Genomic DNA, 20,573 nt, shown 5'->3' on the forward strand with positions numbered 1-20,573 from the left:
CAGTTAATTGTAACGTTCAAAGCCCGTTAATGTCGATGGAACACACAAATTGCGTCGCGATTCAATACATCGTCCTCCGGCCGACCTGTCTCCAAGTGTCTATTGCTGCCTCGGTCACCTTATGGTCGATCTCCTGTGAGTCTAGATTTTCGAATCCGACGCAAAACTGACAGTCAATTGTAACGTTCAGAGCCTGTTAATGACGATGTAACACACAAATTGCGTCGCGATTCAATACATTGTCCTCCTGCCGAGTTATCTCCAAGGGTGTAGTGCTGCCTCGGACACCTTATGTTCGTTCTCCTGTGAGTCTAGATTTTCGAATCCGACGCAAAACTGACAGTTAATTGTAAGGTTCAGAGCCTCTTAATGACAATGGAACACACAAATTGCGTCGCGAATCAATACATCGTCCTCCAGCCGACCTGTCTCCAAGGGTCTAGTGCTGCCTCGGACACCTTATGGTCGTTCTCCTGTGAGTCTAGATTTTCGAATCCGACGCAAAACTGACAGTTAATTGTAAGGTTCAGAGCCTCTTAATGACAATGGAACACACAAATTGAGTCGCGATTCAATACATCGTCCTCCGGCTGACCTGTCTCCAAGGGTCAATTGCTGCCTCGGGCTTCTTATGGTCATTCTCCTGTGAGTCTAGATTTTCGAATCCGACGCAAAACTGACAGTTAATTGTAACGTTCAGAGCCTGTTAATGACGATGGAACACACAAATCGCGTGCGATTCAATACATCGTCCTCCAACCGACTTGTCTCCAAGGGTCTAGTGCTGCCTCGGGCACCTTATGGTCGTTCTCCTGTGAGTCTAGATTTTCGAATCCGACGCAAAACTGACAGTTAATTGTAAGGTTCAGAGCCTGTTAATGACGATGGAACACACAAATTGCGTCGCGATTCAATACATCGTCCTCCGGCCGACCTGTCTCCAAGGGTCTATTGCTGCCTCGGGCACCTTATGGTCGTTCTCCTGTGAGTCTAGATTTTCGAATCCGACGCAAAACTGACAGTTAATTGTAAGGTTCAGAGCCTGTTAATGACGATGGAACACACAAATTGCGTCGCGATTCAATACATCGTCCTCCGGCTGACCTGTCTGAAAGGGTCTATTGCTGCCTCGGGCACCTTATGGTCGTTCTTCTGTGAGTCTAGATTTTCGAATCCGACGCAAAACTGACAGTTAATTGTAACGTTCAGAGTCTGTTAATGACGATGGAACACACAAATCACGTCGCGATTCAATACATCATCCTCCAGCCGACTTGTCTCCAAGGGTCTAGTGCTGCCTCGGGCACTTTATGGTCGTTCTCCTGTGAGTCTAGATTTTCGAATCCGACGCAAAACTGACAGTTAATTGTAAGGTTCAGAGCCTGTTAATGACGATGGAACACACAAATAGCGTCGCGATTCAATACATCGTCCTCCGGCCGACCTGTCTCCAAGGGTCTAATGCTGCCTCGGGCACCTTATGCTCGATCTCCTGTGAGTCTTGATTTTCGAATCCGACGCAAAACTGACAGTTAATTGTAACGTTCAGAGCCTGTTAATGACGATGGAACACACAAATTGCGTCGCGAATCAATACATCGTCCTCCGGCCGACCTGTCTCCAAGGGTCTATTGCTGCCTCGGGCATTTTATGGTCGATCCCCTGGAGTCTAGATTTTCGTATCCGACGCAAAACTGACAGTTAATTGTAAGGTTCAGAGCCTGTTAATGAAGATGGAACACACAAATTGCGTCGCGCTTCAATACATCGTCCTCCGGCCGACCTGTCTCCAAGGGTCTATTGCTGCTTCGGTCACCTTATGGTCGTTCTCCTGTGAGTCTAGATTTTCGAATCCGACGCAAAACTGACAGTTAATTGTAAGGTTCAGAGCCTGTTAATGACGATGGAACACACAAATCGCGTCGCGATTCAATACATCGTCCTCCGGCCGACCTGTCTCCAAGTGTCTATTGCTGCCTCGGTCACCTTATGGTCGATCTCCTGTGAGTCTTGATTTTCGAATCCGACGCAAAACTGACAGTTAATTGTAACGTTCAGAGCCTGTTAATGACGATGGAACACACAAATTGCGTCGCGAATCAATACATCGTCCTCCGGCCGACCTGTCTCCAAGGGTCTATTGCTGCCTCGGGCATTTTATGGTCGATCCCCTGGAGTCTAGATTTTCGAATCCGACGCAAAACTGACAGTTAATTGTAACGTTCAAAGCCTGTTAATGACGATGGAACACACAAATTGCGTCGCGATTCAATACATCGTCCTCCGGCCGACCTGTCTCCAAGTGTCTATTGCTGCCTCGGTCACCTTATGGTCGATCTCCTGTGAGTCTAGATTTTCGAATCCGACGCAAAACTGACAGTCAATTGTAACGTTCAGAGCCTGTTAATGACGATGTAACACACAAATTGCATCGCGATTCAATACATTGTCCTCCTGCCGAGTTATCTCCAAGGGTGTAGTGCTGCCTCGGACACCTTATGTTCGTTCTCCTGTGAGTCTAGATTTTCGAATCCGACGCAAAACTGACAGTTAATTGTAAGGTTCAGAGCCTCTTAATGACAATGGAACACACAAATTGCGTCGCGAATCAATACATCGTCCTCCAGCCGACCTGTCTCCAAGGGTCTAGTGCTGCCTCGGACACCTTATGGTCGTTCTCCTGTGAGTCTAGATTTTCGAATCCGACGCAAAACTGACAGTTAATTGTAAGGTTCAGAGCCTCTTAATGACAATGGAACACACAAATTGAGTCGCGATTCAATACATCGTCCTCCGGCCGACCTGTCTCCAAGGGTCAATTGCTGCCTCGGGCACCTTATGGTCATTCTCCTGTGAGTCTAGATTTTGGAATCCGACGCAAAACTGACAGTTAATTGTAACGTTCAGAGCCTGTTAATGACGATGGAACACACAAATCGCGTCGCGATTCAATACATCGTCCTCCAACCGACTTGTCTCCAAGGGTCTAGTGCTGCCTCGGGCACCTTATGGTCGTTCTCCTGTGAGTCTAGATTTTCGAATCCGACGCAAAACTGACAGTTAATTGTAAGGTTCAGAGCCTGTTAATGACGATGGAACACACAAATTGCGTCGCGATTCAATACATCGTCCTCCGGCCGACCTGTCTCCAAGGGTCTATTGCTGCCTCGGGCACCTTATGGTCGTTCTCCTGTGAGTCTAGATTTTCGAATCCGACGCAAAACTGACAGTTAATTGTAAGGTTCAGAGCCTGTTAATGACGATGGAACACACAAATTGCGTCGCGATTCAATACATCGTCCTCCGGCTGACCTGTCTCCAAGGGTCTATTGCTGCCTCGGGCACCTTATGGTCGTTCTTCTGTGAGTCTAGATTTTCGAATCCGACGCAAAACTGACAGTTAATTGTAACGTCCAGAGTCTGTTAATGACGATGGAACACACAAATCACGTCGCGATTCAATACATCATCCTCCAGCCGACTTGTCTCCAAGGGTCTAGTGCTGCCTCGGGCACTTTATGGTCGTTCTCCTGTGAGTCTAGATTTTCGAATCCGCAGCAAAACTGACAGTTAATCGTAAGGTTCAGAGCCTGTTAATGACGATGGAACACACAAATAGCGTCGCGATTCAATACATCGTCCTCCGGCCGACCTGTCTCCAAGGGTCTCATGCTGCCTCGGGCACCTTATGCTCGATCTCCTGTGAGTCTTGATTTTCGAATCCGACGCAAAACTGACAGTTAATTGTAACGTTCAGAGCCTGTTAATGACGATGGAACACACAAATTGCGTCGCGAATCAATACATCGTCCTCCGGCCGACCTGTCTCCAAGGGTCTATTGCTGCCTCGGGCATTTTATGGTCGATCCCCTGGAGTCTAGATTTTCGAATCCGACGCAAAACTGACAGTTAATTGTAAGGTTCAGAGCCTGTTAATGAAGATGGAACACACAAATTGCGTCGCGCTTCGATACATCGTCCTCCGGCCGACCTGTCTCCAAGGGTCTATTGCTGCTTTGGTCACCTTATGGTCGTTCTCCTGTGAGTCTAGATTTTCGAATCCGACGCAAAACTGACAGTTAATTGTAAGGTTCAGAGCCTGTTAATGACGATGGAACACACAAATCGCGTCGCGATTCAATACATCGTCCTCCGGCCGACCTGTCTCCAAGTGTCTATTGCTGCCTCGGTCACCTTATGGACGATCTCCTGTGAGTCTAGATTTTCGAATCCGACGCAAAACTGACAGTTAATTGTAACGTTCAAAGCCTGTTAATGACGATGTAACACACAAATTGCGTCGCGATTCAATACATTGTCCTCCTGCCGAGTTATCTCCAAGGGTGTAGTGCTGCCTCGGACACCTTATGTTCGTTCTCCTGTGAGTCTAGATTTTCGAATCCGACGCAAAACTGACAGTTAATTGTAAGGTTCAGAGCCTCTTAATGACAATGGAACACACAAATTGCGTCGCGAATCAATACATCGTCCTCCAGCCGACCTGTCTCCAAGGGTCTAGTGCTGCCTCGGACACCTTATGGTCGTTCTCCTGTGAGTCTAGATTTTCGAATCCGACGCAAAACTGACAGTTAATTGTAAGGTTCAGAGCCTCTTAATGACAATGGAACACACAAATTGAGTCGCGATTCAATACATCGTCCTCCGGCTGACCTGTCTCCAAGGATCAATTGCTGCCTCGGGCACCTTATGGTCATTCTCCTGTGAGTCTAGATTTTCGAATCCGACGCAAAACTGACAGTTAATTGTAACGTTCAGAGCCTGTTAATGACGATGGAACACACAAATCGCGTGCGATTCAATACATCGTCCTCCAACCGACTTGTCTCCAAGGGTCTAGTGCTGCCTCGGGCACCTTATGGTCGTTCTCCTGTGAGTCTAGATTTTCGAATCCGACGCAAAACTGACAGTTAATTGTAAGGTTCAGAGCCTGTTAATGACGATGGAACACACAAATTGCGTCGCGATTCAATACATCGTCCTCCGGCCGACCTGTCTCCAAGGGTCTATTGCTGCCTCGGGCACCTTATGGTCGTTCTCCTGTGAGTCTAGATTTTCGAATCCGACGCAAAACTGACAGTTAATTGCAAGGTTCAGAGCCTGTTAATGACGATGGAACACACAAATTGCGTCGCGATTCAATACATCGTCCTCCGGCTGACCTGTCTGCAAGGGTCTATTGCTGCCTCGGGCACCTTATGGTCGTTCTTCTGTGAGTCTAGATTTTCGAATCCGACGCAAAACTGACAGTTAATTGTAACGTTCAGAGTCTGTTAATGACGATGGAACACACAAATCACGTCGCGATTCAATACATCATCCTCCAGCCGACTTGTCTCCAAGGGTCTAGTGCTGCCTCGGGCACTTTATGGTCGTTCTCCTGTGAGTCTAGATTTTCGAATCCGACGCAAAACTGACAGTTAATTGTAAGGTTCAGAGCCTGTTAATGACGATGGAACACACAAATAGCGTCGCGATTCAATACATCGTCCTCCGGCCGACCTGTCTCCAAGGGTCTAATGCTGCCTCGGGCACCTTATGCTCGATCTCCTGTGAGTCTTGATTTTCGAATCCGACGCAAAACTGACAGTTAATTGTAACGTTCAGAGCCTCTTAATGACGATGGAACACACAAATTGCGTCGCGAATCAATACATCGTCCTCCGGCCGACCTGTCTCCAAGGGTCTATTGCTGCCTCGGGCATTTTATGGTCGATCCCCTGGAGTCTAGATTTTCGTATCCGACGCAAAACTGACAGTTAATTGTAAGGTTCAGAGCCTGTTAATGAAGATGGAACACACAAATTGCGTCGCGCTTCAATACATCGTCCTCCGGCCGACCTGTCTCCAAGGGTCTATTGCTGCTTCGGTCACCTTATGGCCGTTCTCCTGTGAGTCTAGATTTTCGAATCCGACGCAAAACTGACAGTTAATTGTAAGGTTCAGAGCCTGTTAATGACGATGGAACACACAAATCGCGTCGCGATTCAATACATCGTCCTCCGGCCGACCTGTCTCCAAGTGTCTATTGCTGCCTCGGTCACCTTATGGCCGATCTCCTGTGAGTCTTGATTTTCGAATCCGACGCAAAACTGACAGTTAATTGTAACGTTCAGAGCCTGTTAATGACGATGGAACACACAAATTGCGTCGCGAATCAATACATCGTCCTCCGGCCGACCTGTCTCCAAGGGTCTATTGCTGCCTCGGGCATTTTATGGTCGATCCCCTGGAGTCTAGATTTTCGAATCCGACGCAAAACTGACAGTTAATTGTAAGGTTCAGAGCCTGTTAATGAAGATGGAACACACAAATTGCGTCGCGCTTCAATACATCGTCCTCCGGCCGACCTGTCTCCAAGGGTCTATTGCTGCTTTGGTCACCTTATGGTCGTTCTCCTGTGAGTCTAGATTTTCGAATCCGACGCAAAACTGACAGTTAATTGTAAGGTTCAGAGCCTGTTAATGACGATGGAACACACAAATCGCGTCGCGATTCAATACATCGTCCTCCGGCCGACCTGTCTCCAAGTGTCTATTGCTGCCTCGGTCACCTTATGGTCGATCTCCTGTGAGTCTAGATTTTCGAATCCGACGCAAAACTGACAGTTAATTGTAACGTTCAAAGCCTGTTAATGACGATGGAACACACAAATTGCGTCGCGATTCAATACATCGTCCTCCGGCCGACCTGTCTCCAAGTGTCTATTGCTGCCTCGGTCACCTTATGGTCGATCTCCTGTGAGTCTAGATTTTCGAATCCGACGCAAAACTGACAGTCAATTGTAACGTTCAGAGCCTGTTAATGACGATGTAACACACAAATTGCGTCGCGATTCAATACAATGTCCTCCTGCCGAGTTATCTCCAAGGGTGTAGTGCTGCCTCGGACACCTTATGTTCGTTCTCCTGTGAGTCTAGATTTTCGAATCCGACGCAAAACTGACAGTTAATTGTAAGGTTCAGAGCCTCTTAATGACAATGGAACACACAAATTGCGTCGCGAATCAATACATCGTCCTCCAGCCGACCTGTCTCCAAGGGTCTAGTGATGATTCGGACACCTTATGGTCGTTCTCCTGTGAGTCTAGATTTTCGAATCCGACGCAAAACTGACAGTTAATTGTAAGGTTCAGAGCCTCTTAATGACAATGGTACACACAAATTGAGTCGCGATTCAATACATCGTCCTCCGGCCGACCTGTCTCCAAGGGTCAATTGCTGCCTCGGGCACCTTATGGTCAATCTCCTGTGAGTCTAGATTTTCGAATCCGACGCAAAACTGACAGTTAATTGTAACGTTCAGAGCCTGTTAATGACGATGGAACACACAAATCGCGTGCGATTCAATACATCGTCCTCCAATCGACTTGTCTCCAAGGGTCTAGTGCTGCCTCGGGCACCTTATGGTCGTTCTCCTGTGAGTCTAGATTTTCGAATCCGACGCAAAACTGACAGTTAATTGTAAGGTTCAGAGCCTGTTAATGACGATGGAACACACAAATTGCGTCGCGATTCAATACATCGTCCTCCGGCCGACCTGTCTCCAAGGGTCTATTGCTGCCTCGGGCACCTTATGGTCGTTCTCCTGTGAGTCTAGATTTTCGAATCCGACGCAAAACTGACAGTTAATTGTAAGGTTCAGAGCCTGTTAATGACGATGGAACACACAAATTGCGTCGCGATTCAATACATCGTCCTCCGGCTGACCTGTCTGAAAGGGTCTATTGCTGCCTCGGGCACCTTATGGTCGTTCTTCTGTGAGTCTAGATTTTCGAATCCGACGCAAAACTGACAGTTAATTGTAACGTTCAGAGTCTGTTAATGACGATGGAACACACAAATCACGTCGCGATTCAATACATCATCCTCCAGCCGACTTGTCTCCAAGGGTCTAGTGCTGCCTCGGGCACTTTATGGTCGTTCTCCTGTGAGTCTAGATTTTCGAATCCGACGCAAAACTGACAGTTAATTGTAAGGTTCAGAGCCTGTTAATGACGATGGAACACACAAATAGCGTCGCGATTCAATACATCGTCCTCCGGCCGACCTGTCTCCAAGGGTCTAATGCTGCCTCGGGCACCTTATGCTCGATCTCCTGTGAGTCTTGATTTTCGAATCCGACGCAAAACTGACAGTTAATTGTAACGTTCAGAGCCTGTTAATGACGATGGAACACACAAATTGCGTCGCGAATCAATACATCGTCCTCCGGCCGACCTGTCTCCAAGGGTCTATTGCTGCCTCGGGCATTTTATGGTCGATCCCCTGGAGTCTAGATTTTCGTATCCGACGCAAAACTGACAGTTAATTGTAAGGTTCAGAGCCTGTTAATGAAGATGGAACAGACAAATTGCGTCGCGCTTCAATACATCGTCCTCCGGCCGACCTGTCTCCAAGGGTCTATTGCTGCTTCGGTCACCTTATGGTCGTTCTCCTGTGAGTCTAGATTTTCGAATCCGACGCAAAACTGACAGTTAATTGTAAGGTTCAGAGCCTGTTAATGACGATGGAACACACAAATCGCGTCGCGATTCAATACATCGTCCTCCGGCCGACCTGTCTCCAAGTGTGTATTGCTGCCTCGGTCACCTTATGGTCGATCTCCTGTGAGTCTAGATTTTCGAATCCGACGCAAAACTGACAGTTAATTGTAACGTTCAAAGCCTGTTAATGACGATGGAAAACACAAATTGCGTCGCAATTCAATACATCGTCCTCCGGCCGACCTGTCTCCAAGGGTTTATTGCTGCCTCGGGCACCTTAAGGTCGATCTCCTGTGAGTCTAGATTTTCGAATCCGACGCAAAACTGACAGTTAATTATAGCGTTCAGAGCCTGTTAATGACGATGGAACACACAAATCGCGTCGCGATTCAATACATCGTCCTCCGGCCGACCTGTCTCCAAGGGTCTATTGCTGCCTCGGTCACCTTATGGTCGTTCTCCTGTGAGTCTAGATTTTCGAATCCGACGTAAAACTGACAGTTAATTGCAAGGTTCCGAGCCTGTTAATGACGATGGAACACACAAATCGCGTCGCGATTCAATACATCGTCCTCCGGCCGACCTGTCTCCAAGGGTCTATTGCTGCCTCGGGCAACTTATGGTCGATCTCCTGTGAGTCTAGATTTTCGAATCCGACGCAAAACTGACAGTTAATTGTAACGTTCAGAGCCTGTTCATGACGATGGAACAGACAAATTGCGTCGCGATTCAATACATCGTCCTCCGGCCGACCTGTCTCCAAGGGTCTATTGCTGCCTCGGGCACCTTATGGTCGTTCTCCTGTGATTCTAGACTTTCGAATCCGACGCAAAACTGACAGTTAATTGTAACGATCAGAGCCTGTTAATAACGATGGAACACACAAATTGCGTCGCGATTCAATTCATAGTCCTCCAGCCGACTTGTCTCCAAGGGTCTATTGCTGCCTCGGGCACCTTATGGTCGTTCTCCTGTGAGTCTAGATTTTCGAATCCGACGCAAAACTGACAGTTAATCGTAAGGTTCAGAGCCTCTTAATGACAATGGAACACACAAATTGCGTCGCGATTCAATACATCGTCCTCCGGCTGACCTGTCTCCAAGGGTCTAGTGCTGCCTCGGGCACCTTATTGTCGATCTCCTGTGAGTCTAGATTTTCGAATCCGACGCAAAACTGACAGTCAATTGTAACGTTCAGAGCCTGTTAATGACGATGTAACACACAAATTGCGTCGCGATTCAATACATTGTCCTCCAGCCGAGTTATCTCCAAGGGTGTAGTGCTGCCTCGGACACCTTATGTTCGTTTTTCTGTGAGTCTAGATTTTCGAATCCGACGCAAAACTGACAGTTAATTGTAAGGTTCAGAGCCTCTTAATGACAATGGAACACACAAATTGCGTCGCGAATCAATACATCGTCCTCCAGCCGACCTGTCTCCAAGGGTCTAGTGCTGCCTCGGACACCTTATGGTCGTTCTCCTGTGAGTCTAGATTTTCGAATCCGACGCAAAACTGACAGTTAATTGTAAGGTTCAGAGCCTCTTAATGACAATGGAACACACAAATTGAGTCGCGATTCAATACATCGTCCTCCGGCCGACCTGTCTCCAAGGGTCAATTGCTGCCTCGGGCACCTTATGGTCATTCTCCTGTGAGTCTAGATTTTCGAATCCGACGCAAAACTGACAGTTAATTGTAACGTTCAGAGCCTGTTAATGACGATGGAACACACAAATCGCGTCGCGATTCAATACATCGTCCTCCAACCGACTTGTCTCCAAGGGTCTAGTGCTGCCTCGGGCACCTAATGGTCGTTCTCCTGTGAGTCTAGATTTTCGAATCCGACGCAAAACTGACAGTTAATTGTAAGGTTCAGAGCCTGTTAATGACGATGGAACACACAAATTGCGTCGCGATTCAATACACCGTCCTCCGGCCGACCTGTCTCCAAGGGTCTATTGCTGCCTCGGGCACCTTATGGTCGTTCTCCTGTGAGTCTAGATTTTCGAATCCGACGCAAAACTGACAGTTAATTGTAAGGTTCAGAGCCTGTTAATGACGATGGAAAACACAAATTGCGTCGCGATTCAATACATCGTCCTCCGGCTGACCTGTCTGAAAGGGTCTATTGCTGCCTCGGGCACCTTATGGTCGATCTTCTGTGAGTCTAGATTTTCGAATCCGACGCAAAACTGACAGTTAATTGTAACGTTCAGAGTCTTTTAATGACGATGGAACACACAAATCACGTCGCGATTCAATACATCATCCTCCAGCCGACTTGTCTCCAAGGGTCTAGTGCTGCCTCGGGCACTTTATGGTCGTTCTCCTGTGAGTCTAGATTTTCGAATCCGACGCAAAACTGACAGTTAATTGTAAGGTTCAGAGCCTGTTAATGAAGATGGAACACACAAATAGCGTCCCGATTCAATACATCGTCCTCCGGCCGACCTGTCTCCAAGGGTCTAATGCTGCCTCGGGCACCTTATGCTCGATCTCCTGTGAGTCTTGATTTTCGAATCCGACGCAAAACTGACAGTTAATTGTAACGTTCAGAGCCTGTTAATGACGATGGAACACACAAATTGCGTCGCGATTCAATACATCGTCCTCCGCCCGACCTGTCTCCAAGGGTCTATTGCTGCCTCGGGCATTTTATGGTCGATCCCCTGGAGTCTAGATTTTCGAATCCGACGCAAAACTGACAGTTAATTGTAAGGTTCAGAGCCTGTTAATGAAGATGGAACACACAAATTGCGTCGCGCTTCAATACATCGTCCTCCGGCCGACCTGTCTCCAAGGGTCTATTGCTGCTTCGGTCACCTTATGGTCGTTCTCCTGTGAGTCTAGATTTTCGAATCCGACGCAAAACTGACAGTTAATTGTAAGTTTCAGAGCCTGTTAATGACGATGGAACACACAAATCGCGTCGCGATTCAATACATCGTCCTCCGGCCGACCTGTCTCCAAGGGTCTATTGCTGCCTCGGGCAACTTATGGTCGATCTCCTGTGAGTCTAGATTATCGAATCCGACACAAAACTGACAGTTAATTGTAACTTTCAGAGCCTGTTAATGACGATGCAACACACAAATTGCGTCGCGATTCAATACATCGTCCTCCAGCCGACTTGTCTCCAAGGGTCTTTTGCTGCTTCGGGCACCTTATGGTCGTTCTCCTGTGAGTCTAGATTTTCGAATCCGACGCAAAACTGACAGTTAATTGTAATGTTCAGAGCCTGTTAATGACGATGTAACACACAAATTGCGTCGCGATTCAATACATTGTCCTCCAGCCGACTTGTCTCCAAGGGTGTAGTGCTGCCTCGGGCACCTTATGGTCATTCTCCTGTGAGTCTAGATTTTCGAATCCGACGCAAAACTGACAGTTAATTGTAACGTTCAGAGCCTGTTAATGAAGATGGAACACACAAATTGCGTCGCGCTTCAATACATCGTCCTCCGGCCGACCTGTCTCCAAGGGTCTATTGCTGCTTCGGTCACCTTATGGTCGTTCTCCTGTGAGTCTAGATTTTCGAATCCGACGCAAAACTGACAGTTAATTGTAAGTTTCAGAGCCTGTTAATGACGATGGAACACACAAATCGCGTTGCGATTCAATACATCGTCCTCCGGCCGACCTGTCTCCAAGGGTCTATTGCTGCCTCGGGCAACTTATGGTCGATCTCCTGTGAGTCTAGATTATCGAATCCGACGCAAAACTGACAGTTAATTGTAACTTTCAGAGCCTGTTAATGACGATGCAACACACAAATTGCGTCGCGATTCAATACATCGTCCTCCAGCCGACTTGTCTCCAAGGGTCTTTTGCTGCTTCGGGCACCTTATGGTCGTTCTCCTGTGAGTCTAGATTTTCGAATCCGACGCAAAACTGACAGTTAATTGTAATGTTCAGAGCCTGTTAATGACGATGTAACACACAAATTGCGTCGCGATTCAATACATTGTCCTCCAGCCGACTTGTCTCCAAGGGTGTAGTGCTGCCTCGGGCACCTTATGGTCATTCTCCTGTGAGTCTAGATTTTCGAATCCGACGCAAAACTGACAGTTAATTGTAACGTTCAGAGCCTGTTAATGACGATGGAACACACAAATCGCGTGCGATTCAATACATCGTCCTCCAACCGACTTGTCTCCAAGGGTCTAGTGCTGCCTCGGGCACCTTATGGTCGTTCTCCTGTGAGTCTAGATTTTCGAATCCGACGCAAAACTGACAGTTAATTGTAAGGTTCAGAGCCTGTTAATGACGATGGAACACACAAATTGCGTCGCGATTGAATACATCGTCCTCCGGCCGACCTGTCTCCAAGGGTCTATTGCTGCCTCGGGCACCTTATGGTCGTTCTCCTGTGAGTCTAGATTTTCGAATCCGACGCAAAACTGACAGTTAATTGTAAGGTTCAGAGCCTGTTAATGACGATGGAACACACAAATTGCGTCGCGATTCAATACATCGTCCTCCGGCTGACCTGTCTGAAAGGGTCTATTGCTGCCTCGGGCACCTTATGGTCGTTCTTCTGTGAGTCTAGATTTTCGAATCCGACGCAAAACTGACAGTTAATTGTAACGTTCAGAGTCTGTTAATGACGATGGAACACACAAATCACGTCGCGATTCAATACATCATCCTCCAGCCGACTTGTCTCCAAGGGTCTAGTGCTGCCTCGGGCACTTTATGGTCGTTCTCCTGTGAGTCTAGATTTTCGAATCCGACGCAAAACTGACAGTTAATTGTAAGGTTCAGAGCCTGTTAATGACGATGGAACACACAAATAGCGTCGCGATTCAGTACATCGTCCTCCGGCCGACCTGTCTCCAAGGGTCTATTGCTGCTTCGGTCACCTTATGGTCGTTCTCCTGTGAGTCTAGATTTTCGAATCCGACGCAAAACTGACAGTTAATTGTAAGGTTCAGAGCCTGTTAATGACGATGGAACACACAAATCGCGTCGCGATTCAATACATCGTCCTCCGGCCGACCTGTCTCCAAGTGTCTATTGCTGCCTCGGTCACCTTATGGTCGATCTCCTGTGAGTCTAGATTTTCGAATCCGACGCAAAACTGACAGTTAATTGTAACGTTCAAAGCCTGTTAATGACGATGGAAAACACAAATTGCGTCGCGATTGAATACATCGTCCTCCGGCCGACCTGTCTCCAAGGGTTTATTGCTGCCTCGGGCACCTTAAGTTCGATCTCCTGTGAGTCTACATTTTCGAATCCGACGCAAAACTGACAGTTAATTATAACGTTCAGAGCCTGTTAATGACGATGGAACACACAAATCGCGTCGCGATTCAATACATCGTCCTCCGGCCGACCTGTCTCCAAGGGTCTATTGCTGCCTCGGTCACCTTATGGTCGTTCTCCTGTGAGTCTAGATTTTCGAATCCGACGTAAAACTGACAGTTAATTGTAAGGTTCAGAGCCTGTTAATGACGATGGAACACACAAATCGCGTCGCGATTCAATACATCGTCCTCCGGCCGACCTGTCTCCAAGTGTCTATTGCTGCCTCGGGCAACTTATGGTCGATCTCCTGTGAGTCTAGATTTTCGAATCCGACGCAAAACTGACAGTTAATTGTAACGTTCAGAGCCTGTTCATGACGATGGTACAGACAAATTGCGTCGCGATTCAATACATCGTCCTCCGGCCGACCTGTCTCCAAGGGTCTATTGCTGCCTCGGGCACCTTATGGTCGTTCTCCTGTGAGTCTAGACTTTCGAATCCGACGCAAAACTGACAGTTAATTGTAACGATCAGAACCTGTTAATAACGATGGAACACACAAATTGCGTCGCGATTCAATTCATAGTCCTCCAGCCGACTTGTCTCCAAGGGTCTATTGCTGCCTCGGGCACCTTATGGTCGTTCTCCTGTGAGTCTAGATTTTCGAATCCCAAGCAAAACTGACAGTTAATCGTAAGGTTCAGAGCCTCTTAATGACAATGGAACACACAAATTGCGTCGCGATTCAATACATCGTCCTCCAGCTGACTTGTCTCCAAGGGTCTAGTGCTGCCTCGGGCACCTTATGGTCGATCTCCTGTGAGTCTAGATTTTCGAATCCGACGCAAAACTGACAGTCAATTGTAACGTTCAGAGCCTGTTAATGACGATGTAACACACAAATTGCGTCGCGATTCAATACATTGTCCTCCAGCCGAGTTATCTCCAAGGGTGTAGTGCTGCCTCGGACACCTTATGTTCGTTCTCCTGTGAGTCTAGATTTTCGAATCCGACGCAAAACTGACAGTTAATTGTAAGGTTCAGAGCCTCTTAATGACAATGGAACACACAAATTGCGTCGCGAATCAATACATCGTCCTCCAGCCGACCTGTCTCCAAGGGTCTAGTGCTGCCTCGGACACTTTATGGTCGTTCTCCTGTGAGTCTAGATTTTCGAATCCGACGCAAAACTGACAGTTAATTGTAAGGTTCAGAGCCTCTTAATGACAATGGAACACACAAATTGAGTCGCGATTTAATACATCGTCCTCCGGCCGACCTGTCTCCAAGGGTCAATTGCTGCCTCGGGCACCTTATGGTCATTCTCCTGTGAGTCTAGATTTTCGAATCCGACGCAAAACTGACAGTTAATTGTAACGTTCAGAGCCTGTTCATGACGATGGAACACACAAATCGCGTCGCGATTCAATACATCGTCCTCCAACCGACTTGTCTCCAAGGGTCTAGTGCTGCCTCGGGCACCTAATGGTCGTTCTCCTGTGAGTCTAGACTTTCGAATCCGACGCAAAACTGACAGTTAATTGTAAGGTTCAGAGCCTGTTAATGACGATGGAACACACAAATTGCGTCGGGATTCAATACATCGTCCTCCGGCCGACCTGTCTCCAAGGGTCTATTGCTGCCTCGGGCACCTTATGGTCGTTCTCCTGTGAGTCTAGATTTTCGAATCCGACGCAAAACTGACAGTTAATTGTAAGGTTCAGAGCCTGTTAATGACGATGGAAAACACAAATTGCGTCGCGATTCAATACATCGTCCTCCGGCTGACCTGTCTGAAAGGGTCTATTGCTGCCTCGGGCACCTTATGGTCGATCTTCTGTGAGTCTAGATTTTCGAATCCGACGCAAAACTGACAATTAATTGTAACGTTCAGAGTCTTTTAATGACGATGGAACAGACAAATCACGTCGCGATTCAATACATCATCCTCCAGCCGACTTGTCTCCAAGGGTCTAGTGCTGCCTCGGGCACTTTATGGTCGTTCTCCTGTGAGTCCAGATTTTCGAATCCGACGCAAAACTGAGAGTTAATTGTAAGGTTCAGAGCCTGTTAATGAAGATGGAACACACAAATCGCGTCGCGATTCAATACATCGTCCTCCGGCCGACCTGTCTCCAAGGGTCTATTGCTGCCTCGGGCAACTTATGGTCGATCTCCTGTGAGTCTAGATTATCGAATCCGACGCAAAACTGACAGTTAATTGTAACTTTCAGAGCCTGTTAATGACGATGCAACACACAAATTGCGTCGCGATTCAATACATCGTCCTCCAGCCGACTTGTCTCCAAGGGTCTTTTGCTGCTTCGGGCACCTTATGGTCGTTCTCCTGTGAGTCTAGATTTTCGAATCCGACGCAAAACTGACAGTTAATCGTAAGGTTCAGAGCCTCTTAATGACAATGGAACACACAAATTGCGTCGCGATTCAATACATCGTCCTCCGGCCGACCTGTCTCCAAGGGTCTAGTGCTGCCTCGGGCACCTTATGGTCGATCTCCTGTGAGTCTAGATTTTCGAATCCGACGCAAAACTGACAGTCAATTGTAACGTTCAGAGCCTGTTAATGACGATGTAACACACAAATTGCGTCGCGATTCAATACATTGTCCTCCAGCGGACTTGTCTCCAAGGGTGTAGTGCTGCCTCGGACACCTTATGTTCGTTCTCCTGTGAGTCTAGATTTTCGAATCCGACGCAAAACTGACAGTTAATTGTAAGGTTCAGAGCCTCTTAATGACAATGTAACACACAAATTGCGTCGCGAATCAATACATCGTCCTCCAGCCGACCTGTCTCCAAGGGTCTAGTGCTGCCTCGGACACCTTATGGTCGTTCTCCTGTGAGTCTAGATTTTCGAATCCGACGCAAAACTGACAGTTAATTGTGAGGTTCAGAGCCTCTTAATGACAATGGAACACACAAATTGAGTCGCGATTCAATACATCGTCCTCCGGCCGACCTGTCTCCAAGGGTCTATTGCTGCCTCGGGCACCTTATGGTCATTCTCCTGTGAGTCTAGATTTTCGAATGCGACGCAAAACTGACAGTTAATTGTAACGTTCAGAGCCTGTTAATGACGATGGAACACACAAATCGCGTCGCGATTCAATACATCGTCCTCCAACCGACTTGTCTCCAAGGGTCTAGTGCTGCCTCGGGCACCTTATGGTCGATCTCCTGTGAGTCTAGATTTTCGAATCCGACGCAAAACTGACAGTTAATTGTAAGGTCCAGTGCCTGTTAATGGCGATGGAACACACAAATTGCGTCGCGATTCAATACATCGTCCTCCGGCCGACCTGTCTCCAAGGGTCTATTGCTGCCTCGGGCACCTTATGTTCGTTCTCCTGTGAGTCTAGATTTTCGAATCCGACGCAAAACTGACAGTTAATTGTAAGGTTCAGAGCCTCTTAATGACAATGGAACACACAAATTGCGTCGCGATTCAATACATCGTCCTCCGACCGACCTGTCTCCAAGGGTCTAGTGCTGCCTCGGACACATTATGGTCGTTCTCCTGTGAGTCTAGATTTTCGAATCCGACGCAAAACTGACAGTTAATTGTAACGTTCAGAGCCTGTTACTGACGATGGAACACACAAATCGCGTCGCGATTCAATACATCGTCCTCCAACCGACTTGTCTCCAAGGGTCTAGTGCTGCCTCGGGCACCTTATGATCGTTCTCCTGTGAGTCTAGATTTTCGAATCCGACGCAAAACTGACAGTTAATTGTAAGGTTCAGAGCCTGTTAATGACGATGGAACACACAAATTGCGTCGGGATTCAATACATCGTCCTCCGGCCGACCTGTCTCCAAGGGTCTATTGCTGCCTCGGGCACCTTATGGTCGATCTACTGTGAGTCTAGATTTTCGAATCCGACGCAAAACTTACAGTTAATTGTAAGGTTCAGAGCCTCTTAATGACAATGGAACACACAAATCGCGTCGCGATTCAATACGTCGTCCTCCGGCCGACCTGTCTCCAAGGGTCTATTGCTGCCTTGGGCACCTTATGGTCGACCTCCTGTGAGTCTAGATTTTCTAATCCGACGCAAAAATGACAGTTAATTGTAACGTTCAGAGCCTGTTAATGACAATGGAACACACAAATCACGTCGCGATTCAATACATCATCCTCCAGCCGACTTGTCTCCAAGGGTCTAGTGCTGCCTCGGGCACCTTATGGTCGTTCTCCTGTGAGTCTAGATTTTCGAATCCGACGCAAAACTGACAGTTAATTGTAACGTTCAGAGCCTGTTAATGAAGATGGAACACACTAATTGCGTCGCGATTCAATACATCGTCCTCCGGCCGACCTGTCTCCAAGTGTCTATTGCTGCCTCGGTCACCTTATGGTCGATCTCCTGTGAGTCTAGATTTTCGAATCCGACGCAAAACTGACAGTTAATTGTAACGTTCAGAGCCTGTTAATGATGATGGAACGCACAAATTGCGTCGCGATTCAATACATCGTCCTCCGGCCGACCTGTCTCCAAGGGTCTATTGCTGCCTCGGGCACCTTATGCTCGATCTCCTGTGAGTCTAGATTTTCGAATCCGACGCAAAACTGACAGTTAATTGTAACGTTCAGAGCCTGTTAATGACGATGGAACACACAAATCGCGTCGCGATTCAATACATCGTCCTCCGGCCGACCTGTCTCCAAGGGTCTATTGCTGCCTCGGTCACCTTATGGTCGTTCTCCTGTGAGTCTAGATTTTCGAATCCGACGCAAAACTGACAGTTAATTGTAAGGTTCAGAGCCTGTTAATGACGATGGAACACACAAATCGCGTCGCGATTCAATACATCGTCCTCCGGCCGACATGTCTCCAAGGGTCTATTGCTGCCTCGGGCACCTTATGGTCGTTCTCCTGTGAGTCTAGATTTTCGAATCCGACGCAAAACTGACAGTTAATTGTAACGTTCAGAGCCTGTTAATGACGATGGAACACACAAATCCCGTCGCGATTCAATACATCGTCCTCCAACCGACTTGTCTCCAAGGGTCTAGTGCTGCCTCGGCACCTTATGGTCGTTCTCCTGTGAGTCTAGATTTTCGAATCCGACGCAAAACTGACAGTTAATTGTAAGGTTCAGAGCCTGTTAATGACGATGGAACACACAAATTGCGTCGGGATTCAATACATCGTCCTCCGGCCGACCTGTCTCCAAGGGTCTATTGCTGCCTCGGGCACCTTATGGTCGATCTACTGTGAGTCTAGATTTTCGAATCCGACGCAAAACTTACAGTTAATTGTAAGGTTCAGAGCCTCTTAATGACAATGGAACACACAAATCGCGTCGCGATTCAATACGTCGTCCTCCGGCCGACCTGTCTCCAAGGGTCTATTGCTGCCTCGGGCACCTTATGGTCGACCTCCTGTGAGTCTAGATTTTCGAATCCGACGCAAAAATGACAGTTAATTGTAACGTTCAGAGCCTGTTAATGACGATGGAACACACAAATCACGTCGCGATTCAATACATCATCCTCCAGCCGACTTGTCTCCAAGGGTCTAGTGCTGCCTCGGGCACCTTATGGTCGTTCTCCTGTGAGTCTAGATTTTCGAATCCGACGCAAAACTGACAGTTAATTGTAACGTTCAGAGCCTGTTAATGAAGATGGAACACACTAATTGCGTCGCGATTCAATACATCGTCCGCCGGCCGACCTGTCTCCAAGTGTCTATTGCTGCCTCGGTCACCTTATGGTCGATCTCCTGTGAGTCTAGATTTTCGAATCCGACGCAAAACTGACAGTGAATTGTAACGTTCAGAGCCTGTTAATGACGATGGAACGCACAAATTGCGTCGCGATTCAATACATCGTCCTCCGGCCGACCTGTCTCCAAGGGTCTATTGCTGCCTCGGGCACCTTAAGGTCGATCTCCTGTGAGTCTAGATTTTCGAATCCGACGCAAAACTGACAGTTAATTGTAACGTTCAGAGCCTGTTAATGACGATGGAACACACAAATCGCGTCGCGATTCAATACATCGTCCTCCGGCCGACCTGTCTCCAAGGGTCTATTGCTGCCTCGGTCACCTTATGGTCGTTCTCCTGTGAGTCTAGATTTTCGAATCCGACGCAAAACTGACAGTTAATTGTAAGGTTCAGAGCCTGTTAATGACGATGGAACACACAAATCGCGTCGCGATTCAATACATCGTCCTCCGGCCGACATGTCTCCAAGGGTCTAGTGCTGCCTCGGGCACCTTATGTTCGTTCTCCTGTGAGTCTAGATTTTCGAATCCGACGCAAAACTGACTGTTAATTGTAAGGTTCAGAGCCTCTTAATGACAATGTAACACACAAATTGCGTCGCGAATCAATACATCGTCCTCCAGCCGACCTGTCTCCAAGGGTCTAGTGCTGCCTCGGACACCTTATGGTCGTTCTCCTGTGAGTCTAGATTTTCGAATCCGACGCAAAACTGACAGTTAATTGTGAGGTTCAGAGCCTCTTAATGACAATGGAACACACAAATTGAGTCGCGATTCAATACATCGTCCTCCGGCCGACCTGTCTCCAAGGGTCTATTGCTGCCTCGGGCACCTTATGGTCATTCTCCTGTGAGTCTAGATTTTCGAATGCGACGCAAAACTGACAGTTAATTGTAACGTTCAGAGCCTGTTAATGACGATGGAACACACAAATCGCGTCGCGATTCAATACATCGTCCTCCAACCGACTTGTCTCCAAGGGTCTAGTGCTGCCTCGGGCACCTTATGGTCGATCTCCTGTGAGTCTAGATTTTCGAATCCGACGCAAAACTGACAGTTAATTGTAAGG

Source organism: Schistocerca nitens, chromosome 6 (genome assembly GCF_023898315.1).
Source record: "Schistocerca nitens isolate TAMUIC-IGC-003100 chromosome 6, iqSchNite1.1, whole genome shotgun sequence".
Taxonomy (NCBI): Eukaryota; Metazoa; Arthropoda; class Insecta; order Orthoptera; family Acrididae; genus Schistocerca; species Schistocerca nitens.